The following is a 16422-nucleotide window of genomic DNA, read 5'->3' as shown; positions in this document are numbered from 1 at the left end:
GAGAGGCTTTTCTCTACGGCTAGTTCTGTCACAAAATTCTTCCGGCCATTACAAAGAACACTCCATGAGAAAATTGAAGGTGCAGAATTTTTCGCTTTGTATGCATAACAAAATTAAGGATAAATACCAGGTCAATTTGAGTTAACAAAGCGCTTTAAATCAGATGTCGGTACTTCGGCTGTAAAGCCGTTGGCGTTACGAAGGGTTAATGTCAAAAAAATACAGGGAAATATTTTTTCATGGCTAGAAGATTCGAGAACATTAAATAATTATGTTTATACTGTGCAACCGCAACTTCTCATATTCGAATGCACTCACATTAAACTATTCGGGGAGTTTGGCATCCTAGCGCGAGTTTCGAAATTATAGACCTCTTTTTAAAAACAATCTGTAGAGTATCACCTAAAATATGGTATGTTTTTTCTTACTTTCCTTTTTTTTATTTGTTTGTCTGTAATCACTTGTTTTGGGTTTTTAAAATTGGTTTGAAAAAACAAGTTTGTAATTTTTGGTGAGGTAAATTGGTTTTAAAAAACAAGTTCGTAATTTCGAACCCCCAAAGCCTAAAACCACTTACCACTCCCCGCTCCAACTTTATTTATTTTTTTACTTTTATAAATGTGGCGCGAATGGAATTTGATACGATTATGAAATAATTGCTATGTGAATGGGAGACCAAATGCAAATATAATGTGAAATTACATTTTTCTATGTGGATGGGAGACCGAATGCAAAGATAAGGTGAAACTACACGAGATTCATAAATGGAAAATCAAGTTGGTAAAATAAAATAAGTGTAAAATGGTTTTACAGTGACACATTAAATAAAAGTCACCGATCCCATGAATTTATCATGGCAAATAAAAGGGAAAATTTCATATGAAATTAATATATAGGTGAGTAAAGATAACATTCATGTAAATGCATTTCATGGTAGAAGATTAAGGTAAAAGAAACATGGTGAAATCAATTTACAGGTGTAAAATCATGTTGTAGGTGAAAGTAAAAGAGTAAAGTGATAATACTCTTCCAACCACACAAATCAATACATGGTTTTACAAAACCATCCACGTATTCTACAAGGGTAAAAAGAATTTAGATGCATGAAATGAATTTACAGTGAAAAAGATAAACAAGCCCTGGATTTTAAAAACTACACATGGTTTTGTGAATCCATGGAAAAAGAAAACAATACACGGATTTGGTAGATGGTTTATCAAATCATTTATATATATATATATATATATATATATATATATATATATAAAATTCTAAATCCTGAAATTCATTTAAGAGTTTAATCAAATATTTGAAAATTTTATATTCCTCAAATATTTGTGACAAAATAAAGGATGATGAAAATCAGAAAATGACAAAAATAGAATTCACAGATGGCAGACCAATCAGATTTAAAGGGACAGTTAACAAATTATGGGAAAAAAGTTTTAGGCTTTTTCCAGACCTCAAGGGAATGAAGATCAGTCTAAAACACATAACAATAGAGGATCAATAGATTGAGGATTATGTTGCAGATTTTCAGCAGTCATTTAACCCATTCCAGAACTCAAGGCAAGATACTTGCAAGCAGTTCAAAGTTTTCAGCAGATTGAGGATTATGTTGCAGATTTTCAGTAGTCATTCAACCCATTCTAGATCTCAAAGCAAGATACTTGTAAGCAGTTCAAAGTTTCTAGCAAACAATTTAGAGAAAGTGTTTTATTTTTAGTATACTCTTTAGGATTGTACTCCATAATTATTGTAACAGTGAGGAGAGATCTTATCTATATATATTATTTCATTTGTAATAAACAGTGTGGGCTTTTGATGCCAAAGCTCTTCACTTTGTAATAACTTATATTATAGGATTTCTAATGAAAGCCTTCCGACTCCAATTTGACAAAATTTTGTGATTTCTAGTATGTTTTTCTAGTGTTTCATATCTTATTTCTACACATGTTCAAAAAATTTATAGGAAGATCTGGGTAAGTGTAGATTGAGTATCAATTTATTCTTAAATCTCCAACAAAATCATAACCTTTAGAAAGAGATTAGCTTATTGGACTATTTGTCCAAGATAACTCCTCTTTGACTGGTTTTTTCTTTATGCCTTCTGATAGCCATTAAAAGAGATCAGCTTATTAGACTATCTGTTCAAAATAGATCCTCTTAGAATTGGTTTCAGTTTGGCCTTCTTGAATACTTTGCAATGTGTTTTATTGGGCTGTAGAAATCTTCTATACGCATCCAAATTTCCCTAGTTGTTAAGTAGTCATTCTGACTACTTAATTATTAGGAATCTCCTTACATTCTTCTATCATAATTCTTGAAAAGCTAAGTCATTCTGTCAGGCTAGAAGTTGACACGTTCTGAAGGGACCCTGTGAGAGAGGCCTTTAATCATAGATAGGGATTGTCATTGATCACCAACCACCCCTAATTAAAACCATAAATCTGACCATTATGCTTCAAAAGTTGTTGTTCAGTGACAGGTGAACATCGTTAAACAAAGTCTTGTAACAACTAAGGGAGCCCCCTCTGGTTCAAGGGCCAACTTGAACCTAAAGGCTGGTTGAGTTGGTTTCATGGCGTAGATTTTCCAGCCAAGGACTGCCTACGGGAAACAGGAACAACATCTGGCGTCATTGCTGAGGAGCAAAGTAACGAAGATATCTTTCTCCGGGGAACGATAAAGATTAGATCTATTCCTTGCTGGTGAACAAGGAGTAGGCATTTATTATTGGTTGCATTTCTTTCACCTCGCAACTCCACTTTGTCATATGGCGATTCCACTGGGTAACCGATCCCACTGTTTCGAAATTTCAACTGCCTTCACTGCTATGCAAGGTTCGTTGACACTTGCAATCAACAATATATGTCTTTCCCACTCAACCATGGTCAAGAGTATGAAGTGTCTGCAGAGGATGCAACTTTTAAAGTACGCTTGTGAGTATAAGTTTTCCATGGGATTTTATGTTCATATTGTATATATTCTTCAGATTTTCAGCTGCTGGCAACGTGGTTTGTTAATAAATCCACTCTGCACTTGGTTACATTGGAAAACAGATTACACCTAACAGTGTAAAATTTCCAGTTCAATTAGATGGGGTGTGGGATTGATTAGCTACTTTCAGATTCAGGGTGCAATAAATCTACAATCGTTTCAATTATATTTCAAGATTTCAGTATTAAATTTGGTTTGGTTGAGTGCAATGACTTCCAAGGGATTAAATGATTGACTCCATAGCCCATGAATTAGGCACTCTTGTGCTTATTTCCACTTACAGTGTTAGTTGTTTCACTTCAGCAGTTTTCAATTTTCAGATTTCAGAATGAATAAGTCTCTGGATTAGTGCAAGAAATATAAGTTGCCATTCACAGTTGCAGGTTTAATATGTAGTAGCTGGATGATGGGGATTGGCTATACATTACATGATGGCATATCAGTGATCAATGATTTTATGGTATGACTCCATGCCCAACACATAAGGCATCTGGTCTACTAGTTCTTTGCATCCCGCAAGGGGAAGCAGTCCCCATTGGAGCCGATGTTGTAACATATTTTGGCACACTGAAAATTTAAAAAAATTCAGTGAGAAATTGCCACTTTCCTTCTGGGCTAAATGCTGAGAGATATAATTATTATGCTTTTGAATGGTTTATTCTTTTTATATATATTAATTTTAATTTAAAATATATTATTTTTATAAAAATATAATTATATATTTTTATGGAAATATTTACTTCAAATTAAAATGATGTTATAAAAATTCGATTCTAAATTCAAACCAAGTCCAAAGGTAAACTTATGGCTCACCCCTCACTCATACATTTAAAACTCCCCTTTTTTTCCCATACCTCAAGATATGGGCACATTAATCCAAAGGTTAAAAATACTTTTTGGATCCCCCGCTCTTCCAACCTTTAATTAAGGGGCGGTTCGAAAAGCTATTTCAATGGCCACCCATTTTTACTACGTGCCACTCCCTTGTACTTTCGGACCCCCAAAGCCTAAAACCACTTACCACTACCGGAACTTTATTTGTTTTGATTTTTATAAATGTGGCAAGAATGGAATTTGATATGATTATGAGATAATTGCTATGTGGATAGGACGCCGAATGCAAAAATAAGGTGAAACTACATTTTACAGGAGATTCATAGATGGAAGACCAAGTTAGTAAAATGAAATAAGTGTAAATGGTTTTATAGCCACACATGAAATAAATTCACTGATGCCATGAATTTATCATAGAAAATAAAAGGGAAAATCTCATATGAAATTAATGTACATGTGAGCAAAGATAGAATTCATGTAAACCTATTTCACAATAGGAGATTAAGGTAAAAGAAACATGGTGAAATAATTTTACAGGCATGGTGAAATCAATTTACAGGTGTAAAATCATGTTGCAGGTGAAGGTAAAATAGTAAAGTGAAAATACTCTTCCAACTACACAAATCAACCCATGGTTTTGCAAAACCATCCACCTATTGTACAAGGTAAAAGTAATTTACATGCATAAAATGAATTTACAGAGAAAGGTGAAAAAGAGAAACAAGATATGGATTTTAAAAGCTACACATGGCTCTGTGAATCCATGGAAAGCCAAAACAATACACGAATTTGGTAGATGGTTTATCAAATCATTTAAATATACATCTTGAAATTCTAAATCTTGAAATTCATTTAAGAGTTTAATCAAATATTTGAAAATTTTATATTCCTCAAATATTTGTGACAAAATAAAGGATGATGAAAATAAAAAAATGACAAAAATAAAACTCACAGATGGCAGACCAATCAGGTTTAAAGGGACAGTTAGCATATTATGGGAAAAAGGTTTCAAACTTTTTCCAGACCTCAAGGGAATGAAGATCAGTCTAAAACACCTAGCAGCAGAGGATCAACATATTGAGGATTATGTTGCAAATTTTCAGCAGTCATTTAACCCATTCCAGATCTCAAGGCAAGATACTTGCAAGCATTTCAAAGTTTTCAGCAAATTGAGGATTATGTTGCAGATTTTCAGTAGTCATTCAACCCATTCCAAATCTCAAGGCAAGATACTTGCAACCAGTTCAAAGTTTCCAACAGACAATTTAGAGAAAGTGTTTTATTTTTAGTATACTATTCAGGATTGTATTCCATAATTATTGTAACAGTTAGGAGAGATCTTGTCTATATATATTATTTCATTTGTAATAAACAATGTGGGCTTTTGATGCCAAGGCTCTTCACTTTGTAATAGCTTATATTATAGGATTTTTAATGAAAGCCTTCCGGCTCCAGTTTGATAGAATTTTGTGATTTCTAGTATGTTTTTCTAGTGTTTCATATATTATTTCTACACATGTTCAAAGAATTTATAGGAAGGTCTGGGTAAGTGTAGATTGAGTATCAATTTGTTCTTAAATCCCCTACAAAATCATAACCTTTAGAAAGAGATTAGCTTATTAGACTATTTGTCCAAGATAACTCATCTTTGAATGATTTTTTCTTTATGCCTTCTGATAGCCATTAAAATAGATTAGCTTATTCGACTATTTGTTCAACATAGCTCCTCTTAGAATTGGTTTCAGTTTGGCCTTCTTGAATACTCTACAAGGTGTTTTATTGGGCTGTAGAAATCTTCTACATGCATCCAAATTTCCTTGGTTGTTAAGTAGTCAGTCTGACTACTTAATTATTAGTAATCTCCTTAGATTCTTCTACCATAATCCTTGAAAAGCTAAGCCATTCTGTCAGGCTGGAAGCTGATACATTCTGAAGGGACCCTGTGAGAGAGGCCCTTAATCATAGATAGAGATTGTCATTGATCGCCAACCACCCCCAATTGAAACCATAAATCTGGCCATTGTGCTTCAAAGGTTGTTGTTCAGTGACAGGTGAATAACGTTAAACAAAGCCTCGTAACAACTGAGGGAGCCCCCTCTAGTTCAAGGGCCAGCTTGAACCTAAGGCTGGTTGAGTTGGTTTCCTGGCGTAGTTTTTGTAGTGAAGGACTGCCTATGGGAAATAGGAACAACAAATTAAATTAAAAGAAGAAGAAGAAGAAGAAGTTTATTATATTAAAAATATTATAATTTTTTTTAAATTTTTACTAAAATTGAAATAAATATAAATATATGATAATTTATGAAAGTTTAATGTTTTTATATAAATTAAGATAGATTTAATTTAGGGTTAGAAGAATCAAATCTTTTGAGGTGCAAAATTTAAAGTAAAGTTTGCACATTACAAAGATTTCATGTTCCATGCTTTTGCTTCCATATTTGTTTTCTTTGTTGAATAATTCTTCACTGGTTTCATCACTGCTATAATAGATCGAGCTCCCTATCTCTAAATGGTGTTCTTCTCGATCATCTTCATCACCATATAATCCTTTCAAGGTAGTCCAAATTTCATGTGGCAATTCAATATCTATTATCTGATAAAGAATATCATAAAGAATAGATAGACATAATTTTCCATAAGCCATGTCGGATCTATTAAGCCAATAAAACTTCTCATCCTCTGAAATTAGTTCTGTCTCAATTCCCATGACTTTCTAGTACAACCCTTTGCTCCTAAGATGAAGCAAAATCATCAGCGTCCATTCATAGTAATTGTATGAAGTGAGAATGACGGAGGTTGGTAATTCCATTTTTTCACCAATTTAATTATTTAACACTTGGAATTTGTGGAAAATTTTGACACTTTCAATCTCCCAACAATTTCCAATGCTTTGATCTTCAAACCTGTAAAAAATTGTTTATGCACCTTCTCTAGCCCTTTGGCAGTTCTCATACCATGATAAATTATTAAAACCTGCACAGGTAAGAACCTATCTAGAGAATAATTCCATAAACTTGCAAGAATTTAGAAAATTGGGAAGAGAGAAAGAATTTTGTATATTTACTAGCGATGAAATAATCAATATATAAGAAACTAAGTTAAGTTTAACTACATGCAAGCACTAAAGGTAACTAAAACTAAGTGTGTTTTAGGTTATGTTAATGTGCATGTGCACCACATGCAATCACTAAAACTAACTAAAGCTAAGTGTGCTTTATTTTTTCTGTTAATGTGCATGTACACAAAATATTAGAGATAAAATAAATACAATATAAATAATTATAAAAAACATACATAGCAACAATACATATATACCATGCACATCATGATTTAGTTTTGGAAAATCCTCTTTAGAGAAAAACTTGTCAACGATAAACCTATTATTACCCTATGTCTTAAAATGTGTCAACTAGCCAACATCATGGACTAGCCAATGAGCCTTCCATTCAATTAAGTTAAATTACAAAAGAGAAGTCCTACGACTTTTAAAAACTTCATTACCTGTAATCCATGAGTTCTAATACCACAGCTCACCAAAGCCATATGCTTAAAACAAGACCTATCAAATTTGTTTTTTCATAGAAACAAGTTCACCCTAACAAAAATATTCACTCTAGCAAGGTCAATCCAAAATGTCATTATTTTGATGTTACATGTAGCTTCAATTTCGAACTCTTCGTGGTCACAAAATTGCAATTCCCTGCTAGTAAGGAATTCACTTCTCCGAAGATCATCGCAAAAGAATAGGTTTTTGAATATTGGAAAAGTTAACTTACTTTTTCGATAAATGATTTCCAAGATGGAAAATTCCTAGTTTATTCAATTCTATCTTCATGCCCTCACAATTGGAAGATTAAAACCACAAGTCACACTAGATTCTTTCATAGTTGAAAAAAAACCTGGAATAGCTAGAGGTATAGCTTTTGAACTTCCATATTGAATGTCTCTCTTGAAATTGGCTAGACCGTTCACTAAAAATGATAGGTTCAAGAATCGGTATAGGGGATTAAGATCACTCATCAATTAGTTAAGTCATCAATTATAATTACTTCATGATCTGAATGGGAATTTAGTGGAAGGTTTATGTCATCAATTATAACGACTTGTATGATCTGAATGGGAATTTAGTGGAAGGTTTATCTGAAAATGGAAGGTTGAAGTTGATTTTTTTGTTGTTGTTGATATTTTGCACCCAGAGGCCTGCATGTTTTTTCTTTTTACATTTATGCTGATGAAATATGTGAGCTGTAAAGACAAAGTGAATCGCAACAGGAACTGCATTATCTTCTTGTTCAAATTTCAAAAATATTTCTTGTTGCAGTCTGGGATTGATAGTTGTTACATTATAATTCTCGAAAGATCTTCAATATTGTCCTCTTACACATTTAAGAGTGTGGAAAATATCATGATCAAAGATATATAATTTTCTAGAGATTGACAAAAGGAAGTGTTGCCATCTTGCTAAAAGTTTTCTTCCAATGTGACTCCCAAAAGCCCCTTGTATTAGGATATACCCCCATGTTGATGTGACTTTTGTTTACCTACTTGGGTCCCCTACCATCTTCATTTGCCACCACCAAAAATTTTCTCCATTAAACATAGGATGGGATTCCCAAACAGAGAAGTTTCACAACAATATATTGCCTTAAAAATTTTGGTATCTAAATGGGTTTTGTCACCCTAAACATTTTCTACATTAAACATAGGAAGGTATTCCCAAATAGAGAAGTTTCACGACAATCTATTGTGTTAAAAATTAAGGTATCTAAATTGGTTTGGGTTCTAATTAATCCTCATAAATGAAAATTAAGGTATCTAAATTGGTTTGGGTGGTAATTATTCCCGTTGAATGAGACTTACTAATAGTAGAATGATGTTGCTTATATGCACTTTTTTGTAATTTAGAGATATTTAAAAAAAATCGTATGTATAAAAGAAGGAAAGTGATTTAATACCATCATTGGCATGTTTGAGGTCTTATTGAATGTTTTAGTTGTTGCATTTCATTTTTATAAAAAATTGTAACCATTAAAAAGGGAGTAATAAGTTTCATTAGATATGGGTATCACGTATAATTTAAGTTTAGCCTAATGCAAGTTTAGAGTTAGAGTACAATGCTTTTACAAATCATTAAAGAAAATATTGTATTGTTTAAAGAATTTGAAGTTTTTCAATGAATTTAAAAGCAGTGCTCATGTTAAGAGGCTCACTAAATTGGGCCCTTAAGAATTTGGAGTACATCAAACTTGTATGATAGTGGCACCACCCCAAGTATAACCTTTCAACTTGGAGTTAATTGAATTATATATTTCACATGATAAGGTGGTTCAAGCTAGTGGATATCTTAACCACTCAACAATATGAAATAAATGGAAATCTTTCATAATCATGAAGAGAAATATTTGAAAAACTGATCACTACTTGAATTAATCAAATAATGTTACATATAAATACATGTAGTGTTGTTTCAAGATAGGTAGACTATGTTGGATACACAATCACTTGGTTGAGAGAACACATGTAGTGTTGTTTCAAGATAGGTAGACTATCTTGGATACACAATTACTTGGTTGAGAGAATATGTCAACCACACACCAATATAGGAAACAAATAGATCTAAAACAACTCCTAGATAATAAGAACATACTCCTTTACACAAAATGAATCACAACTGAGACAAGTAGGAATTATATTTTCCAAGTCACCCCCTTAATGACTACTTGTCTCAATCTCAATCTCAAACTGCAAAGTCTAGTTATGGTCCTGGTGTTTACAAACATGATTAAAACAGAATATGTCGACGTCCATATAAAGAAACAACCATCTACCAGAATGCATGCATGTCAACTGCTGCAACTGCTATTCTACTAGGAAGTCCTTCGTGTTAATGGCTCAATGACCCATTAGGTGCATACTTGTACATGTACCTGTAAATCTCCCTCCATCATCGTCATCATGGGTTTTCTCGGATTACCCATAACCATGTTCTGGGTTTTATCAACTTACCTTAAACCATGCCCAGGGTTTTGTCGGATAACCCTAAACCATGCCTACAAGAATCCCTGTCCACTTCACTCTCACACGTGGTTTCTGTCTTACCACAAACCTACACTGCAAAGTGGTTTTAAGATTACCACGAACTTTATGGGGTACACATGCCTCATCGGGGTTGCATTACACACTCTAATTCTTAGAGTTACTAGGTACATAGTTTACAAAGGCCACCAGAAAACACCATAGACTTTCTTACTAACAAATGTATGTGACACATAATAAATCATCATCATGAGTCTATTCCACAAGCTCACACAAAATTTAAATTAGTTATCCATCGTCATTTAATCTCTGATGTAGCTCCAACCACTATCCTTTGGTGCTATTCTCACTGCCATGTCTTCATCATATATGGTAGTCAAACATTCCTGCAAATAAATTTGTCTATTGTCGGAATGGCCAGTTCCAACAAAGGCAAAAATGTGTGACCATAGTTGGCCAAACTAAATGTCAATGTATTCTTTCAATGAGAATTACATCAATGACATAACAATTTCTACAAATTTTGAACAATGACATAATTCTATTTTACACAACGTCATGTCGTGGAGCACTGCCTTTTTGGTCTATATTCTCTGGTCAATACAAATGTGAAGAGGATGCAAGTGCCGAGTGAACATCCCATTTTCCTATAAGAATGTGTTCCTCTTCTGTGACCAGATCACTGCACGACAGTTGAACAATAAGAGGGTCTAATGTTGTATAGCCACATGGGCTAACAAGTAAAGCAACGCCAGATACAACATATGTAGTCTTAAGAACAACAAAAAATTCCACACTGGTAGCCCTTGGTGGTGCCCTCCAATATTACACGATTGAACCAATACCAATAGGAGTAAGCAAGGAAATTGTCGGTTCTTATCCTTCTGTTGTCTCAATCGGAAATAGTAAACCTCTGTATGGAAATTCTATAAGTGAAAAGCTCTCCCTTAAACAAAGTCTTCAATCCACTTTCAGATCTTCCAGGCTCCCATCCCTTTTACCAAGGTTCGTACTAGAATATTTTGAGCTACATCCTACCAACTGTTGTAAAGCTTTTAAAGCTTCATACTTCAAACTTGATATTTGATGCAAAGAACTGAGAACTTTGACACGGTAATGAAGAAGAGAATCAAGAACCTTTTTGTGGAGAACATCTTTTGCAAAGGACTTTATTTGCAGCTAAAAAACGGTAAGCAAAACTTTGTTGACTAGATCCACCCTGACTTGCACTAGGATTCACTCCATCACGTAGTAGAACACTACCCTTTCATGCTCTGCACAATCTACATATCCTTCTATTATATCTAGAACCAACTGGAAGTTCATGCAACCTTTCAGTAGTACTCTTAAAATCAATGCTTTTGATCGATTCTGTCTCAACATGAACTTCACACTTAGGATCAATACAGTTATTACTGAAGCCATCTACATTCCAAAATTCAATACCATCATTACCCTCATCCTCTAGGCCAATAACTGATAATTTTGTGTCCTCAAATGCAATTTGGCTTGACAATGCAAGGTTTTGTATAATTCTCTGTAGTTGTGCTACATAAATAATTGGAAATGGTGACGCAATGCTCACAGAGAGACACTACCCACACTTTGTCTACTCAACTAGAAACAAAGCTTTGAAAATGCAACGCCAGTGGTCTCAACGCTTTACAATAGCCACCACACAGTCGCCACACACAGGGATCAACTCATGACACCAGACATGTCATCCATTTGAACGTAACTGAGCTCCGAGTAATGAAAATATCACCAATATAGGTCGGTGTTAGACATTTAATTAGGTCTTCTTCAACCCCTCCTGTTGTGGTGACCAACACATTAACCATGCGATGCTCTGCCAAAAACCGAATAGTGTTCTCGCAGACCGGAAGAGACGAGGTTCGAAGTAAAACCATGAATATTTTTCACTTTACACTTTGTTTGAAAGCTTGATCCCTCTCTTCCTCGCTACAACCTTCTTCAGTGGATTCGTCGCTTAACCTCGAGTCCAACATATAAATCACCATTGGATTCTACATCATTGGCACCGCGTCACCGATGCTCCTAGAGGCAGGTGGAGGCCCGCACCTCCCACTGTCAGGAAACTGTTGATTGGGGTGCTCCATAACCTCATCCAACGTATACGCACAGTTCCCCGAGTTGAAAACCTCAATGCCACCAACCACATGTCCATGCAACAAAATTGTATGATCAGACGAGGGCATCAGTGGTGGCAGGATATGCTCGCGGAGCTGATGTATCCTCTTGAAGGATGATTCTGCATCACACGGTTTATGCAGATGGCTCATCAAGGCATGCACAACTTCCACCATCTATCAAGTGCACCCGAGATTCGACAGATGACACGATGGACAGACAACATCGTGCTTACACATAATTTATTCATTCTCCAACTCCCTTGGCCTAGAAGGGCCAAGGCCCATATGGGAAGTGATACCAATTTGAAAAATTGATCACTACTTGAATAAATCAAATAATGCTACATATAAAGACATGTAGTGTTGTCTCAAGATAGGTTGACTATCTTGGATACACAATCACTTGGTTGAGAGAATATCTCAACCACACACCAATCTAGGAAACAACTAGATCTAAAAAAACTCCTAGATAATAGGAACATACTCTTTACATAGAATGAATCACAATTGAAACAAGTAAGAATTATATTTTCCAAGTGAAAGCAAGGGCATCAACTTTGTATGAGTTTGAGTTCATTGAAAGTGAAAATCAATCCATGAAAGTACGAGTTCATTGGATCTGAAAATCAATCCATAAAATTGTTGTAGGGTTTCAACAAAGAAAATTACTTTATGGCTCATATGAGAGAAAGCATTTAGATGGTTCGAAGCAAAGCATAAGAATGATAAATTCAAGTTAAAAATCCATCATTACATGGAAATGCTAATAATGATGTATTTAAAATAGATATATTATAGCATCAACTACTAAGTATCAAATTAAGGTATGTATACTAATAAAATACAAATATAACCAAAAACAAAATTCGTATACTAATAAAATACAGATATAACCAAAAACAAAATTCTTCCATTTGAATGTCTAAAAGGAAAACTTCAATATATAAAATGAAAACTACCCATACAGATTAGAAATTCTTTATACTCCAGTTTTATTAAGGCTGGGTTCACTTCATGCATTCAAATAACATGGAGATTGTAAAACTTTATTCACTTCGTGCATTCAATTTAACATGGAGAAATTCTAGGTTGTGGATAAGTTCGCTATTGAGTGCATTATTAAAGCACTTTTTGTGTGGGGGAGAAATTCTAAGTTGTGATAAGTTCGCTATTAAGTGCATTATTAAAACACTCTTTCTGTGGTCAAAAAATTGAAATTTTAACGAACCTTGTTTACAACATGCGAGCAACGTGGGTACACCTAGGGAACAAGTGTTAAAATGAATACATACTAGTGAGTACACCTAGGGGACAAGTGTTAAAAATGAATTTCTAGAATTTTGGATTCCCTAAAAGAATACCACCCAACGCCAAAGGCATTCATCACTGTCCGAAAAAGTTTTTCTTAATAATATAAATGATACATCAACCAGTGAAATAGAAAGAAAAGGAAGGCATGACTATATGATGTCACATTGAGATTTGCAAATGGGACACCAGTGCTTTTAATGTTTGGGTTAGCAGAGCTGGTTTAGACAAAAACGAGAGCAGGTTCATTTTTTTCAGAGCACAAGTGCAGTTCATTTTTTCCCAAAGGTAAAAAAACGTAAAGCAGGTTTATTTTTTTCCCAGAGCACAAATGCAGGTTCATCTTTTCATTACAATACATTGTTATTTAGAAACTCCATACATGTTTTAGCCCTTTATTATTGTTTACTTCACTCCTGCGTCCCTGCAAGAAGAATTTATAATTTCCTTTTATTCTCGTGTTCTTTCATATTAATGAAAATTCATAAAAGTCTGTCACGTACAGCCTAAACACAACAATGAATGCAGCTAACTTAATAAATCTCCTCTTCTTTTTCCTCGTACCAACATTTGTGGCTAGAGAGATGATGATATAATCATTTCAAAAGATCTAAAAGAGATTACAAAGCCATTTAAAACTCACAAGCAATTAAATTTATTAAGTTTTAAATTTGATTTTTCTGATTTTTAGAATCTTAAATAAAATCTCCATAAATCTATTGCTCCAACGATTTTTCAGAAAGCTGAATCTATTTTATACCTTTTAAACAATATTACTTAAAAATTGTATGCTCCAACCAAATAAAATAGGCTTCCAGGCTAGCAAGTAGGAACATAAGAGAAGCAGTACAGCCAATTTACAATTTGTCAGGACAGAATTAAGATGCTGACGTTGTGTTTCTTGAAACCATCATAATACGAACAAACAGTTATTGAGATTCACATTTGTTTGTAAAATACAAAATTCATAACCTGAAAATATTTTCACAATTCTTGACGATAATACTATTTCCAGGGGATCCCAAGCAAAGAATAAGAACCGCTGTCATACCTTTCGCGTGCGGAAACTGAGGGTCGATTTCGTGCTGAACTTTCCAGGAATATGTACCTCTTTGGAAATAAATGAAACACAGAATCGATTCAGGGCTTAATTTTCCAGGAACTTGTAGCTGTTGGGAAATAAATGAAACAGAGGACCAATTTTGGGCCGAATTTTCCATAAACCTAGAGGTGTTGGGAAATCAATGAAACAGAGATCGATTTCGGGCTAAAATCGCTAGGAAGTAAACTTGTTCAGCGGTAAGGGCGATGGGACAGTTCGTGGATCAATTTTATCCTTTGAGGAGCTTGGGGTTTGGCATTAATCGGCTGTTCAATAATCCTTTCCTCGCCGCTTCTCGCGGGACAGGGGTTTCATATAAAAACAAGGGCGAGGGGACAATTCGAATTCGATTTCGAATTGAGGAGGTTCAATTTCGGAATCTCCATAGAAAGTGGCCCGCACAGGTAGAGGGGAAGCAGGTGGCCCGCACTTCACTTCTCACACTGTGACCTGTACGAATTTTGATGTGGTCGGCAAAGGTACATATAGTTGCTTGGCTTTGAGCCCAGTTTGTCATTGATTATTTAATTTGGTTAAAAATAATTAGAATATGTTGTCGAATTAAGGAGAAGTTTAAATATTTAATTTCTTTGTTTAAATACTAGCAATTGTCCCAAAAGGTGTAAGGAGAGACCGATAGAATTGTTAAATTGAAAAAGTTGTATTGTGTTTTGAAATAATAATTATTGTATTAGATTTAAGTTGTTTATTATGTTTGTGTTAAGTTGGTAATATACAATCAAAATAATAATTAAAATATTGAAAGGATGAAAGTCCCACAGTTTGTTTATACATATCAAACAAGCCCTTCAGTTCTCTACTTGCCCCTTAGGTTCTCTACATTTGACATATCCTTTCATACATCACAATAAATAAATAAATAAATTTTGTGGGGATTTGAATTTGATATCTAATTTTAACATGCTATTGTTGCATTTTCATTAAAGTAGAATTCCTCTCATTTATATATATGTTTACTATATGTAGTAATTCAAAAAAAATTATTATTAAATATGTCCGTTGATTTTTTATATATATTATTATTTTTAATCTAGTATATAAGATTTTGATATGATAAAATGAATTATAAACTTACATACTTAGTGATTGTTAATATGAGACCATTGAAAAATGCTTATAAATTTTCTCAATTTACTAAAACATGTTTTAGTTTTTCCCAATTTACTAAAACCATACACAAGTTTCTGCACAATTTGGTAGGACTCACCTCTTCTTCAAAGAACCTATTAGTGCTTTTCCCTTCCAGGGTTTGCCATGGGTGTTTACATCTTTTCTATAAGGCAACAAAGTCTAGCTTGTTGTCTCTGTCTCTCTTGAATATATACCAATAATTATTCATGAGGAATATATGTTGACAAAAGAAACATGCACTAATAATCAAACTTAAGAATAATATTGTTAATAACAATATTTTAATGTATATATAAAATAAAATAAAGTAATTTAAATTTAAAAATTTCTTATATTTTCTTCAAATGTGTCATTTATTTCATTTTTAAGATGGAATTGATATATAAGATATAATAATAATAATAATAATAAAGAAAAGTTTAATATAGGTTATACATCAAATATTTGAAGATGCATGTTGAGTAAAAGATTTTAACATCAAACATATAAAGAGAGAAAAAGTAAGAGAATTCTTATTCCATTAATAAATTCTTTCTAATTCAAGGTATAAGGGAATTCATGATTAATCTGAATTTGGTATATAAAATAATATTAATAATAAAAATAATTAAATATATGCAAGGAAGAAAAAATATTAATAACAAAAATATTTAATATGTGTGTAAAAAGAATGTGTGTTGCTCAAAACCAACATATATCCGTCTAACTTCAGATCTACCAAACGTAGATCCATCTAACTTCAGACCTATCAAGAGTTGAGAGGAATAAATCTATTAAGGTGCAAATTTTTTCTTAGTCAGAAATAAGTTTGCATATTGAAAGATTTTATTCCTCCGC

At 33.5% G+C, this 16422-nt stretch overlaps 1 pseudogene; it reads right to left on the bottom strand.

The window, feature by feature from the left end:
* Positions 1-10467: 10467 nt before the first annotated feature.
* Positions 10468-11780, bottom strand: LOC149172232 (putative phosphoinositide phosphatase SAC9; annotated as a pseudogene).
* Between the last annotated feature and the right edge of the window lie 4642 nt (positions 11781-16422).

The sequence above is a fragment of the Pinus tabuliformis genome, chromosome 4_2, assembly GCF_031772625.1.
Source record: "Pinus tabuliformis cultivar Carrire ecotype Pingquan chromosome 4_2, CPIR1, whole genome shotgun sequence".
Taxonomy (NCBI): domain Eukaryota; kingdom Viridiplantae; phylum Streptophyta; class Pinopsida; order Pinales; family Pinaceae; genus Pinus; species Pinus tabuliformis.
Note: the sequence above shows the minus strand (reverse complement) of the source record. Positions and strands in the feature narration are given on the sequence as shown.